Genomic DNA, 4,742 nt, shown 5'->3' on the forward strand with positions numbered 1-4,742 from the left:
ATAAAGAAAATTAAAATCCAAAAACGAAAAATGTAAAACAACCATTCTCTCAAGCCATCAGATTGCTTTATTTGTAAATGAAGGCTTCTCACGCATTTGACCAGAATTCACGGGTAAAGGTCTCACCAAATCTAGATAACTTTTAAACGGGTTATAACATCTGATCATATTAAAAAATAATCTCATCAAATATTTGATATGAATATCCTATAAAATAGGAATATACTAAAAATTAATATCCTATTTTATTTTAAAAAAAGATATTATTTATAATTAAGAAACAATTTCATAATAAAAAAAATAAACGGGTAATGGATATCACCAAACCCAGATAGCTTTTAAACAGGATTATAGCATATCATTTATTTATGAAACCATTTTATGTCAGATAAATAAATCTGATTATACATTTAAATATTAGATTATTTATGCTGCTTATAAGAAAATGTAGAAACGTCATAATTTCAAGAGAAAAAGGGTGAAGCCTACGGTGCCATCAAAATCATTACAGTTGACTTCGTATTCCTCCCCTGGCATTTATATATTTATCCAACTAAAAGTGTAATATCAAATATACCATTATATTTAGGGAAATTCGCAAAATGCTCCATTAGTAGAGAAAGATTGTATTTTTGTGTAGTTAAATAAAAGTTTTCATAAATGTCTCTTACAAACACATCTTTGACGGCGTGTTAGGTCTTAACGTGACTTTCATGATTTGTTAGCCTTCAACGCGTGTCTTTCACGACCTGTTAGCCTCTAACGCATCTTTCACAACATGTTAGTCCTATTAATTGTGTTTTTAATATTACATTATTATAATTAACTTTACTCATATTTAGTTTTTTAATAACTTGTAATGCATAAAGTTTTATAACATTCCAACTATACTGTTGAGACTTACTTATTTTCATTTATGTGTTGGCATAAATTTTACTTAAAACGAGACTGGTCAAATTTTATTAAACATTTATTGAGTATTTCGATATCAATTTGGCACTCGGTTTTGAGTAAATTTTATGACAACATGTAGAAAAAATAAACATGTCTCAACGACATATTAAATTATATATAAATTAATACATTACAAGTTATAAAAGAAATGACAAATATGTATTAAATTAATTATAATAATGTAATATTAAAAAAACAATTTGAAGAGGTATGTACCCGCCTCAACACCGAGCAAGGCGGGTCAACCCACAAGATAAAGACATTATGAAGGCACAAAGCCAAAACCTATGCGCATGGCGCATACAAAACATGCTCAGGCATCATATGCCCAGGCACACATATGCTCGCGCATCACATATGCGCGCGGCGCATCAGCGCGCGGCGCATATCACATGCCCGTGTATATCGCATCTGCCCAGGCACACATATGCTCGCGCATCACATATGCGCGCAGCGCATCAGCGCGCGGCGCATATCACATGCTCGTGCATATCACATCTGCGCATGAAATATCTGCGCGTGAGAATAAAGAGAAGACCTCGCGTATCCTCAGGATGGGCGCATATCACACGTGCGCATAATCAACCTCGTCCTTATCCAAATCAGGATTAGGGCAACCTTGATTGTGCACGTCAGACAACCTTCCAGAAGGCATCTTTTTAAGGAGAAAGAATATGCTGATGTTGATAGCTGCCAAATGAAAGGTCGACAACTCAGCATGACACATGTGTTACCACGTGATTACAACCAACGAGAAAGCGCCAGGTGTCCCAGAGGACACGTGGCGCAGTGCGATTGGAGGAAGCCAACGAGGTTGAGCCCAACCGGTGGTAACCTTAGCACTATAAATACAGCATCAACTCCACTTTGATGACACATTCATACTCAATCATTGACAGTTACAAGCAGTGATAACACATTCAATCATATTGAATCACATTCATTCACAGTCAGTTACATACAATCACACAGTCTCACAACCAAAGGGTATTGAGCAATTAAGCAATACTCTTGAGATTCTCTGACACACATTATTATCTTCTCCACAAATATACTGATTCTCACGCCGGAGGGTTACCCCAAAGAGGACCCCTCTGTACCTTTCTGAGGGGTAAGTAACGGCACTGTTCATTTTGTAGGTGGAAGAACACTGATCCAGAAGAACCATCGGTGAAATAGTATAATCACACCCGAGGAAAGTAGATCTGCTACCAGTGAGTAGATCCACGTTTCTTCATTGGCGCCATCCACTGTTACAAACGGCAATCAGATCTCATCAGATCTATAAAAAAAAAAAATCAATCACCATGGTTTCTGGCGTTCGTAACGTTGATCAAGCTCTGGAGGATATTGAACGTGAGGGTGTTAACGACGGACAGCAGGTTCTGAGGGTACCGCGTGATTCTACGCGTACCACCAGCAACCGTCCCTTCGTCACAACCCCTCACGGCCAGACTGAAACTCCTCCAGACGATCTCACGTTACAAAATATGGCCGGCGCGAAGCTGAAAGGACCAATGGGTCCAGAAGATGAAGCAAATGATCCGAATGAATGGCTCATAAACGAGCAGCGGCGTCTGATTGAAAAGTACAACGAAATGGTCAAGCAGAAGAAGCTAGCCGACCAAACACAAAGGCAAGCTTTTGATAAGCAGACTACAAAGAGGCCGCGCGCGCCGGAAGAATGACATTCTGTTCACACTGCACACACTGAGTTCAGTGATGAAGAAGTGCATAGCATGAGGAAGACACGGGATACTCATGCAGGAGGCTCACAGCTCCGCGCGCCTGTGAACATGGCGCCTGGAGCCAGAGCAGATCTGGATCTGCACATGCCGTACAGCCCACCGGTCAGAGGGCAAGTGGACGTAACCACGCCCTACAGACCAGCCATCCTGGTAAAACACTCAAAGTTTACTGCGCGCATCGCGCAGGCTCCCATCCAGCACAAGACAAAGATGCCAAGTGGTCTGGGCAAATATGATGGCACAACAGATCCAGATGACTTTTTGCAAGGTTTCTATAACACGGGAAACCTAGAGAGCTGGACGATGCCAACATGGTGTCATATGTTTGCTCGCTGCCTCACGGGCGCAGCGCGGGTATGGTTCGAGAGCTTGCCGACAGGGCAAATTGATGGGTTCGAGGAACTATTAGAAAAGTTCCAAGCCCACTTCGTACAGCAGCGCAGGCACACGCGCGATCCTGATGACATCATGCACTGCATACGCAGGAATGATGAAACGATTGAAGATTACATCACTCGTTTCAATCAGGAATCCCTGGCAATCGGGGGTATAACTGAGCAGCTCATGCGCATGGCCTTTATACAAGGCGCGCGCAGTGATCAACTCCGCCGGGCTCTCGTAAGCAAAGATGGTATGCCCACCACGTGGGCCAAGTTAATGGAGGCATCGCGGGTTTTCGCGAGAAATGAGAAACAGATTGCCCAAGATAGGGCAAGAGAAAGAGCGCATCAGGCAGAATCACCGCGCAGCAAAGAGAAGAGGGCCAAACAGAACTCTGTATGGTCCAGGTTGCAGCCAACAAGTTTTTCTTCCGCGGAAAAACAAGCGCAACCAACCTCACCCCAGCCCCAAAAAGAAGTTCGTAATCGCGGGGAGGGTGACAAGAGGGAGGGCGGCAGACATCCTAGCAGACCTCTGCCAAGAATATGGACACCCCTCACTAAAACACCTTCACAGGTGTTAAGTACTGAGAATGTCCAATTCAAGCCCCCCAAGCAGCTACACTACAAGGGACCGCAAAACAGTGGCAAATATTGTGAATTTCACAGGTCCCCGGGCCACAACACCGACGCATGCCATCATTTAAAGGATGCGATCGAGAAGGATGTAAAATCTGGCAGGCTGGCTCACTTGGTGAAAAACCAAAGAATAGAAGATGAGCAACCGGAAGGAGCCTCTGCCAGTAAGAAATACAAAAGAATCTGTGTGGCTGAGGGGGGACGACAAGGGCAGACGTCAAAAAAGAGAAGCGCGCAAATCCACGGAGATTGGCGCGAGCAGCAAGTCATCTTCCCAAGAATCAGGGGAGGCCCTTCAATAAGCAGTCCTCTCGTCATCACCACACACATCGCTCATTACGAAGTGTCAAAGGTCCTGGTGGACACTGGAAGCGAATCTGACATTATGTATGAGCAATGTTTCAGAAAGTTAGACCCGGCAGACCAAGCGCGGCTCGAAATTGTGAACGCACCAATCTGTGGTGTCTCAAATGAAATCATACATCCCCTAGGCCAGATTCAGTTTGAACTAACTATGGGGGATGATGAGCACAAGCGAGCCGAAGTTGTCAACTTCTTGGTCTTGCCCACCACGTCATGCCACAATATGATCCTGGGTAGGGGAACGATTGCCCAATTTAATGCTGTACCGTCGCCAGCGCACGGCGCATTGGGGTTCCCTACACCAACAGGCGTAACATTTGTTTACCGCGATCATTTGTGCGCAGTGACAAGCACGCCGCGGGAAGGGAGAATGAAACTTCCAATGGCTGACAATGCGCCAGAGAAGTGGATTTTAAACCCAAAATTCCCAGAGCAAACGGTCACAATTGGCGCTACCATTTCAGACGAAACGAGATTGAGAATGAAAAAGTTGCTCACAAAATACACGTCGGTTTTCGCGTGGCAACACTCCGATATGACGGGGGTCCCGCGAGACTTGGCGCAACATTCTCTTAACACGTTCAAGTCGGTGGAGCCAATTGCTCAGAAAAAGAGAATCATGGGGGATGAAAAGGCGAAGGCCATGAATGAGCAAGTG

This window comes from Bidens hawaiensis, unplaced genomic scaffold, assembly GCF_021521415.1.
Source record: "Bidens hawaiensis isolate Kalapana, Puna unplaced genomic scaffold, B.hawaiensis_p1.1 tig00054833_1, whole genome shotgun sequence".
Taxonomy (NCBI): Eukaryota; Viridiplantae; Streptophyta; class Magnoliopsida; order Asterales; family Asteraceae; genus Bidens; species Bidens hawaiensis.